The sequence below is a fragment of the Halichoerus grypus genome, chromosome X (assembly GCF_964656455.1).
Source record: "Halichoerus grypus chromosome X, mHalGry1.hap1.1, whole genome shotgun sequence".
NCBI classification, from domain to species: domain Eukaryota; kingdom Metazoa; phylum Chordata; class Mammalia; order Carnivora; family Phocidae; genus Halichoerus; species Halichoerus grypus.
Window position 1 is genome coordinate 61,463,680 of NC_135727.1, and position 10,675 is coordinate 61,474,354.

Below are 10,675 nucleotides of genomic sequence, written 5' to 3' on the forward strand. Positions count from 1 at the left end.
TTGTTTCTATTTCCTTGGTGTGATCCGTGATCTCTCCCCTTTCATTCATAATTTTATTAATTTGGGTCCTTCCTCTTTTCCTTCGGGTAAGTCTGGCCAGTGGTTTATTGATCTTATTAATTCCTTCAAAGAACAAGCTTCTAGTTTCGTTGATCTGATCTAATGTGTTTCTAATTCCTTGATCTCTGCTCTAATCTTAATTATTTATCCTCTAACGCATGGCTTAGACATCCTTTCTTGATTTTTCTCTAGCTCTTTAAGATGTAAATTCAGTCAGTGAATTCAGGATTTTTCTATTTTTTTGAGTGAGGCTTGGATGGCCATGTATTTTCCCCTTAGGACCGCCTTTGCAGTATCCTATAGGTTTTGGACTGATGTGTTTTCATTCTCATTGGTTTCCATGAATTGTTTAAGTTCTTCTTTGATTCCCTGGTTGACCCAATCATTCTTGAGCAGAGTCGTCTTTAGCTTCCAAATGTTTGAATTTCTTCCAAATTTTGATTGAGTCCCAGTTTTATTTTATTTTTTTAAAAGATTTTATTTATTTATTTGAGAGAGAGAATGAGAGACAGAGAGCACGAGATGGAAGAGAGTCAGAGGGAGAAGCAGACCCCCCGCTGAGCAGGGAGCCCGATATGGGACTCGATCCCAGGACTCCAGGATCATAACCTGAGCTGAAGGCAGTCGCTTAACCAACTGAGCCACCCAGGCGCCCTGAGTCCCAGTTTTAAAGCATTATGGTCTGTGAATATGCAGGGAATAATCTCAGTCTTTTGGTATTGGTTGAGACCTGACTTGTGACCCAGTATGTGGTCTATTCTGGAGAAAGTTCCATGTGCGCTTGAGAAGAATGCATATTCTGTTCCTTTAGGGTGGAATGTTCTGTATATATCTATGAGGTCCATCTGGGTCAGGGTCTTATTCAAAGCTCTCGTTTCTTTGTTGATTTTCTGCTTAGATGATCTGTCTGTTGCTGAGAGTGGAGTATTGAGGTCTCCTACAATTAACGTACTGTTACCAATATGATTCTTTATTTTGGTTAACAGTTGGCCTATGTAGTTGACTGCTCCCATGTTGAGGGCATGGATATTTACATTTGTTAGATCTTCTTGTTGCATAGATGCTTTAAGAATGATATAGTGTACTTCTGTGTCTCTAACCACAGTCTTTAACTTAAAATCAAATTTTTCTGATATGAGAACTGCTACCACAGCTTTCTTTTGAGGTCCGTTGGCATGGAAGATGAATTTCCATCCTTTCACTTTCAGTCTGGATGTATCTTTAGGTTCAAAATGACTCCCTGATAGACAGCATATGGATGGGTCCTGTCTTTTTATCTAATCTGCAACCCTGTGCCTTTTTATGGGAGCATTTAAGTCATTCACATTGAGAGTGATTATTGAAAGATATGAGTTTATTGTCATCATGTTGCTTGTGAAGACCTTGTTTTTATAGATTGTCTCTGTAAATTTCTGTTCTATATCACTCTTGAGGTCTTTCTCCTTTTATAGAACCTCCCTTCATATTTCTTGCAGGGCTGGCTTAGTGGTCATATATTCTTTCAGTTTCTGTCGGTCTTTGAAGCTCTGCATCTCTCCATCCATTCTAAATGAAAGCCTTGCCAGATAAAGTATTCTTGGCCACATGTTCTTCTCATTTAGTACCCTGATTATGTCTTGCCAGCCCTTTCTGGCTTGCCAGGTCTTTGTGGATAGGTCTGACGTTTTTCTGATGTTCTTCCCTCTGTAGGTTAGGAATCCTTCCCTTTAACTGCCCTTAAGATGGTTTCCTTGGTTCTAAGATTTGTGAGTTTTACTATTACATGCCAGGGCGTTGGCCTGTTTTCCTTGATCTTGGGAGGGGTCCTCTCTGCCTCTAGGACGTGAATGTTTGTATGCTTCCACAGATTACGGAAGTTCTCAGCTATGATTTGCTCAAATATATTGTCTAGTCCTTTCTCTCTCTCCACCCCCTCAAGGATCCAAATAATTCTGACATTGAAACATTTCATGGTGTCACTAATTTCTTGATTCTATTTTCATGGATTTTAAGTTGTTTTTCCCTGGCCTCTTTTTCCTTCTTGTCTATTAATTCATCTTCTTGATCACTAATTCATTCTTCTGCCTCGCTTACCCTAGCTGTTAAATTATCTAGATTAGTTTGGATCTCATCGGTAGCATTTTTAAGTTCTGCCAGTTCAGCTTTCATTTCTGCCTTTAGAGACTGTATGTTGCCATTAGTCGATTTCTCCATTCTAGCTATTGTCTTCACAACTGCTACCCTGAATTCCATCTCTGACATCTTGGTTATATCTGTATCCATTTGTAAATCTGTGGCAGAAGTCACAGTCTCTGAGTCTTTCCTATTCTTTGGGTTCCTCCTCCTAGTCATTCTGTTGAGGGGTGGTTGAGGGAATGTACAGATTACAAATTTTTGACCACAACCCAAACAAGATGCTCCTAATTTATAGGGACCTTAGGGTTGTTGGCCTCTTTTTCTCCTTGCCTGTCTTCTTGGTGAGGGGCCTTCCATGCTGTTACTCAGGCAACCTTGTTTGTCAGAGTTGCCCTGCCCCTTGTTCTGGGGGATGGGCTCAGTGAAAACCATTTTTGGGGGGCTTTTGTTCTATGGTGGTTTTCCCTGGTGGGTTTCCGCATCTCTTCTGAGAGTCAGAGCAGAAGAGATCTTTTCTAACCCTCTGCCTCAGAACAGAGAGATCACAGTCTCTTCTTCAGTGAGCTCTCCAAGTCACACTATCACTGTTTCTGTCTGTGCTGCTATAAACTGCAGCATTCTGGGTTGTGCGCCCTTCAGGAGCATTCCTAGTCCTCACCTCCAGGTCAGGGTTCGTCTCTGCCCTTTGTGCTTCTAAAACTGCCAGCTACCCTCAGTTCACACACGCAGCCCTGTTGCTCCAGGTTTCAGTCCAGGGGGCTGCCCTAAAGTACTTTCCGCATCACTACCTGTCTGTGAGTCTGTACCCAGTTCCCAGCATGGGAGGCTATCGTTCACCAGTGGTGCAGGATCCCCATGGCTCCCTCCCCCTTCCATTTATCTTCCAATATGTGCCTGTGGAATCATGGCTCCCAGCTTCCTACCTCGAAACCAACCACCTATTATATTCTGTTTGTAGAGATCCAGATCTATCTTCTTACATCTCAGGCTGATTTCATGGGTGTTCAGAGTGGTCTGGTAGATATCCAGCTCAATTCTGGGGACCAGTTGGAATAGGGCCCCCTACATTTTTGCCATCTTTTCTTCTTCCTTGGACCACATCTTTTTCCATTCATCTGTTGAAGGACATCTCAGCTCTTTTCACATGTTGGCTATTGTGGACATTACTGCTATGAACATCGGAGTGTATATGGCCCTTCTTTTCACCACTTCTGTGTCTTTGGGGTAAATACCCAGTAGTAGCTGGATTATAGGGTAGCTCTATTTTTAATTTTTTGGGGAACCTCTACACTATTTTCCAAAGTGGCTGTACCAACTTGCATTCCCACCAACAGTGTTAAGAGGGTTCCCCTTTCTCTACAACCTCTCCAACATTTGTTGTTTCTTGCCTTGTCAATTTTTGCCATTCTAACTGGTGTGAGGTGGTATCTCAATGTGGTTTTGATTTGAATTTCCATGATGGTCTGGTTTTGTCTTGTTTCATTTTTTTCTTCTCTTCCCCTATGATCCTCTGCCTTATTTCTTAAACTCCACATATCAGTGAAGACTTTTAAATGCATACATTTAACAATGTTTTCATTGACTGCCTACTATAAACTAGAAATTGTTCTAACTCAGATAATCTTGCAGTGTTCTGCACTAAATTACAAAGTTACTTCTGTAAACACATTTATAATCTATATTGGTTAGTAGAAAAAGATGATAACTAACTTTTATTTAGAATTTATTATGTTACATACTAATCAAAGTGCTTTATATGTGTTAACTCTCCAAACAATTCTATTGTGGACACTATTATTATTATAATTTTATAAATGAAACAGCTAAGAACAGAAAGGTTAAAGCAACTTCCCTAATACTACAGAGCTAGTGAATGATAGAGTTATGATTCAAATCTAAAATGCCTGTCTTAATCACTGTGCTAGACTGAGATGGTCAAATACCTTTCTTCTGAAGCACAAATATGGTCCTAGTGAAATAGAGTAGCTTTGTAATTTTTCTTGAGAAGAAGGCAGAAAAAAAGGCAGAAAAATACACAAAAACAGAAGTAGAAGGGAATCAAATCTAAGCCTTCTTCATAAACTTGCTGGCCTTTTTTTTGAAGTCAGAACAAGCAATCATCCTCTTTATACCACAATGAGATAATTATCCCTCACATTTGTGTAACAATATATAAATCCCTTCCAAACCTGTTCTTTTATATAAAAATCATAAAAGTTCACAGAATTTGTATTATTTTCTCTATAGATGAAGAAACTGAAGCACAAAAAGGGTAAATTTCAAAGTTACACAGATAATTTTTATCTAATTATTTGTATTTTAGTCTGGTTTTTGTAAATCCCTTGATATATTTATCATTTTAGCCTTATCCAGACAAGAAAAAAAGTGAGATAAAAGAACTGTGGAGGGCGCCTGGGTGGCTCAGATGGTTAAGCATCTGCCTTCGGCTCAGGTCATGATCCCAGGGTCCTGGGATCGAGTCCCGCATCAGGCTCCCTGCTAGGCGGGGAGCCTGCTTCTCCCTCTGCCTCTGCCTCTCTCTCTCTCTGACTCTCATGAATAAAAAAAAAAAAAAAAAACATTTAAAAGAACTGTGGAAAAGGAACACTAAATTTGCTGATTTTTTCTTAGCCTTACCAACAAATTATAATGAAGAAGCAGGAGAGACAGATAGATTTGATATGCAGTATAACCTAAAGACATCACCATTCCTTAAATGCTATTAACAATAGCTAGGTCTCACACTTTTATGGGAATTTATATAAAACATTCTTATTTTTCCATTTTCATAGCACTTTAATGCCTGTTTTATCTTCCCCAGTTTGACTCTGAGGAGACTATTTAAAATTTAAAAATGAAAGAGAATTCATGCTTCATCAGTTTTGGTGCCCCACATGAGAGCATGAAAGTGTCAGCACTTAGGAGAAAGCTATGGATGCTTACAAACCTACACAGCTGAAGAAGGGCTTAGAATGGAAAGAGATTACTTGATCAACAATCCACAGACATAAAGAGAAGAAAATGAAACCTGCTTAAATGTTGAAAATAGTGACACATATAAAAAATGTGTCTTGGGGGCTTTTCTCTCTTATGGTTTTACCTGTTATAAAGAAGGGAACATACAAGAAATAAGTAATACTTGTAAATTTATAGGAGATATGTTTCTGTCTTAGCAAGGAGCTATTCAAAGTAATAATTGATATCACTGAACAAAATTCTATAGCATTGATCCAGGAAATATTAACCCTAGAACTGTCCACATACTGAGGAAATCCATGTTCCAAAAATTCTTATATATGGAGGAAGCAACAATCACAGGTTCAAGCTTGTGAATATATTCTAAATGTGACAATATCAGAATGGAAAGAAAGAATAGAAAATGAGTATCTGCAGGAAGTAAGCAAATTCTTATATGAATCAAGAGAGACTCCAGACAACTTCTGAATCCAGCATTCTCCATATCCTACTATTTAAGGAAATGTGTTCCAACTATACCATCCTTGTCTCTTAAAATGGTGGTCATGCCAAATTAACTGTTATGTAAATAAAACAGTATTTGTTTATTAAGCACCTACTGCAGGCAGAGCCCCGTGTTAGTCTTAGTAGCAGTAATACAAGATGAAGCATCACTCATATTTTTGTTTTCATGCCTAAGGCCTTGAAAGGGAATCTAAAAATTTTAAAAGAATTGTTGCTACGTCGAACTCTATAAAACATCTGGACATAAGACATCACAGTATAGAACCTTACTTAAGTGAAAACTGAGACCTCCAAAAAACACAGCATTGTTATGTCACATAGAAATTGTAACTATATCAGCAAAATCTATGGTTTCAGGGACAAGAGCATCTTAAACCAAATAATGTCCATGAGCTTTGCGCAGTGGCAGCATCATAGCCGATGTGGTTTATCCGAGACGCGATTGTTGCTAATTGAAAACTTTTCCCAAATATGTCCATGAGAAGTCATCATGGCCATGGACACTAAGTGCAAGGGAAATGCCCCTGGACACAATTTCACAAGCAGTGCAATTTTTAGTCATTAGCAAAGGCTTCATAGAAGATTTGTTTGTGAACATTACAGAAAAATCCTGTGACCATACTAGAAAAACATACTGAAGACCCTAAATGTGCTGGGTATTTGTTTGTACTGAAGAGATTTGCTTTAAAAATATTTAGAGGTCATGCACTATCAGAGATGGTGAAACACAGAGCAGTATACCTTATTATTATTATTAATATAACCTCATTTTTATCCTTTATCCCTGTCTTTATGATCTGAGGGAATATATATTATTGGAAAATTACCAAATAGGGGCGCCTGGGTGGCTCAGTCATTAAGCGTCTGCCTTCGGCTCAGGTCATGATCCCAGGGTCCTGGGATCGAGCCCCGCATCAGGCTCCCTGCTCCGTGGGAAGCCTGTTTCTCCCTCTACCAGTCCCTCTGCTTGTGTTCCCTCTCTCGCTATGTCTCGCTGTGTCAAATAAATAAATAAAATCTTTAATAAAAAAAATTACCAATTAGTCACCAGATTCTAATGATTTGTCTGTGGTAGCTTTTGCCATATCTGCCCATTCTTTTCCATTTCTACTGCTACTGCTCTAATTCAAGCCCTCTTCAACTTTGACTCAGATTACTACAACAGGATATCAATAGCTTTTGTCCCCCCTGTCTTGATCCAATTCATTTTGCACATTTTCAACTCAGTGACTTTCAATTACTCTCCACTATTTAGGGGATGACATCAAAATAAATAACCAAAACCTAAAACAACTGCTAGTCTTACCTTCTTAGTATTATCTCCCATATTCGTAAATGCACAGTTCTGTTCAAATTTACTGTCAATGACCTCCTCTTTCTTGCTAAATCAGTGTTTTTCTTCTTGATACCTTTATAATACCTCACACTGTTGGTAACATCTTCCTGGAAACTCTTTTTTTCCTTGGATTTGTACTGTTAAAAGTACCTCTATTGCTGGCTCCTCATTATAATTCCCTGTTTTTTAGACATTGAGCAGATAGTCTTCATTTTTACTTTAAAAAGGTAAATTTAAGTAATCAGAAAATTTCATATATTTAACAATACTGCACTCTACCTTTAGAACTTGTTAAGAAGGTAAGAAAAGAAACCTTTCCATAACTTCCTGCTATCAAATATTCCAACATTCTCGCATCTGCATCTTTTCTTTGCGTACATTACATTATTAGGAGTTGCATCAACTCTTATTTAAAGTGAATTCCTCTGCTGGGAGGGAGGTGAGTGGGGGTGGGAGGATGGGGTAATTGGGTGATGAGCATTAAGGAGGGCACTTGATGTAATGAGCACTGGGTGTCATATGCAACTGATCAATCACTAAATACTACCCTTAAAACTAATAACACACTATATGTTAACTAGCTTGAATTTAAATAAAATCTTTAAAAAAAGTCAGTTCCTTGTGTTCTGAATTCTATTCCTTCCACATTCTCAGTAACATTATACTAAAAATTTCCCCTGCTATGTTCTCAAATTGCCCCCACTCCAGGGTTCACAATGCACATTGGCTTGATGCATGCTCACATGAACCCTGGGGGGAAAATTTTTCCCCTTCTTGCTTTTACATATTTAGTTTCTCTCTCTTGACTCTATCTTTCTCATAAATGCTTTCACATGCTCAAACCTCTTTATAATAACAAATAAAAGAACCCCTAAATTCTAGACAACACTCTAAATATCTGACCTTTCCAACTGACACTGGGGATGAATGAGACTGAATAAAGTGGTTTAAGTTAGGACTAGTCAGCACTTTACTTTCCCTTCATCCTTGGTGTTAGCAGGGCCCAGCAAGAAGCTGAACATAGTCCATAATAAAAGAGTCCAAATTAGAAAATGTACAAAAGATATAAACAGGAATTTTACCAAAGAGGATATACAGATGGCAAGTAAATACATAAAAGATATTCAATATCTCTAGCAATTAGATAAATACAAATTAAAACCACAGTGAGATATTACTACACATCTATCATGATGGTTCAAACTTAAAAAAAAATGGTGGCAACACCAAACGCTGGTGAAGATGTAAGGAATTTGGATTACTCATATATTGCTGGTGGTAATTTAAAGTGGTATAGCCAGTCTGGAAAATAGTTTGCCAGCTTCCTATAAAACAAAACATTAAATATTCATACAATCTAGTAATTGCAATTTGGGGCATTTATCACAGGAATTTGAAAACTTATTTTCACATAAAAACTTGTACATGAATATGCATTGCAGCTTTATTTGTAACAGCCCAAAAATGGAAACAGCCTAGATGTTCTTCAAAGGAGAGTGGTTAAGCAAATTGTGATATTTTCATAGAACTACACAACAGTAAAAAGGAATGAACTCCTAATACACACAACTTGGATGAATCTCCAAGAAATCATGCTGACTGAAAAAATTATTTCCAAGAGGTTACATGCTGTATGATTTAATTTACATAACCTTCTAAAATGACAGAATTATAGAAATAGATAACAGATTAACAATTGCCGGGGCACCTGGGTGGCTCAGTTGGTTAAGCGACTGCCTTCGGCTCAGGTCATGATCCCGGAGTCCTGGGATCGAGTCCCACATCGGGCTCCCGGCTCGGCGGGGAGCCTGCTTCTCCCTCTGACCCTATCCCCTCTCATGTTGTTTCTCTCTCTCTCTCTCAAATAAATAAATAAAATCTTAAAAAAAAAAAAAAGAAAAACAATTGCCAGAAGTGAGAAATGTGGGAGAATAATGAGGAAAGTGAGTGTGGCTTATGAAAGTGTAGCAGGAAGGATCCTTATGGTGATAAGATTCTTCTGTAATTTTCTTTTAATTTTTTTTTTTTAAATTTATTTTTATTAAGTTATGTTAATCACCATACATTACATCATTAGTTTTTTTTTTTTTAATTTTTTTATTGTTATGTTAATCCCCATACATTACATCATTAGTTTTAGATATAGTGTTCCATGATTCATTGTTTGTGCATAACACCCAGTGCTCCATGCAGAACGTGCCCTCCTCAATACCCATCACCAGGCTAACCCATCCTCCCAACCCCCTCCCCTCTAGAACCCTCAGTTTGTTTTTCAGAGTCCATTGTCTCTCATGGTTCTTCTCCCCCTCCGATTTCCCCCCCTTCATTCTTCCCCTCCTGCTACATTCTTCTTCTTCTTTTTTTCTTTCTTAACATATATTGCATTATTTGTTTCAGAGGTACAGATCTGAGATTCAACAGTCTTGCACAATTCACAGCGCTTACCAGAACACATACCCTCCCCAGTGTCCATCACCCAGTCACCCCATCCCTCCCACCCCACCCCCCACTCCAGCAACCCTCAGTTTGTTTCCTGAGATTAAGAATTCCTCATATCAGTGAGGTCATATGATACATGTCTTTCTCTGTTTGACTTATTTCGCTCAGCATAATACCCTCCAGTTCCATCCACGTCGTTGCAAATGGCAAGATCTTATTCCTTTTGATGGCTGCATAATATTCCATTGTATATATATACCACATCTTCTTTATCCATTCATCTGTCGATGGACATCTTGGCTCTTTCCACAGTTTGGCTATTGTGGACATTGCTGCTATAAACATCGGGGTGCACGTAGCCTTTCGGGTCCCTACTTTTGTATCTTTGGGGTAAATACCCAGTAGTGCAATTGCTGGATCATATGGTAGCTCTATTTTCAACTTTTTGAGGAACCTCCATACTGTTTTCCAGAGTGGCTGCACCAGCTTGCATTCCCACCAACAGTGTAGGAGGGTTCCCCTTTCTCCGCATCCTCGCCAACATCTGTCATTTCCTGACTTGTTAATTTTAGCCATTCTGACTGGTGTGAGGTGGTATCTCATTGAGGTTTTGATTTGGATTTCCCTGATGCCGAGCGATATTGAACACTTTTTCATGTGTCTGTTGGCCATTTGGATGTCTTCTTTGGAAAAATGTCTGTTCATGTCTTCTGCCCATTTCTTGATTGGATTCTTTGTTCTTTTGGTGTTGAGTTTGATGAGTTCTTTATAGATTTTGGATACTAGCCCTTTATCTGATATGTCATTTGCAAATATCTTCTCCCATTCTGTCAGTTGTCTTTTGGTTTTGTTGACTGTTTCCTTTGCTTTGCAAAAGCTTTTGATCTTGATGAAGTCCCAATAGTTCATTTTTGCCCTTGCTTCCCTTGCCTTTGGCGATGTTTCTAGGAAGAAGTTGCTGCGGCTGAGGTCGAAGAGGTTGCTGCCTGTGTTCTCCTTTAGGATGTTGATGGACTCCTGTCTCACATTGAGGTCTTTCAACCATTTGGAGTCTATTTTTGTGTGTGGTGTAAGGAAATGGTCCAGTTTCATTCTTCTGCATGTGGCTGTCCAATTTTCCCAACACCATTTGTTGAAGAGACTGTCTTGTTTCCATTGGACATTCTTTCCTGCTTTGTCAAAGATTAGTTGACCATAGAGTTGAGGGTCCATTTCTGGGCTCTCTATTCTGTTCCATTGATCTAT

The 10,675-nt window shown here is 38.7% G+C and overlaps 1 pseudogene; it reads left to right on the forward strand.

The window, feature by feature from the left end:
- Nucleotides 1-6,046: 6,046 nt before the first annotated feature.
- Nucleotides 6,047-6,229, forward strand: LOC144380637 (U4 spliceosomal RNA; annotated as a pseudogene).
- The last annotated feature ends 4,446 nt before the right edge of the window (nt 6,230-10,675 follow it).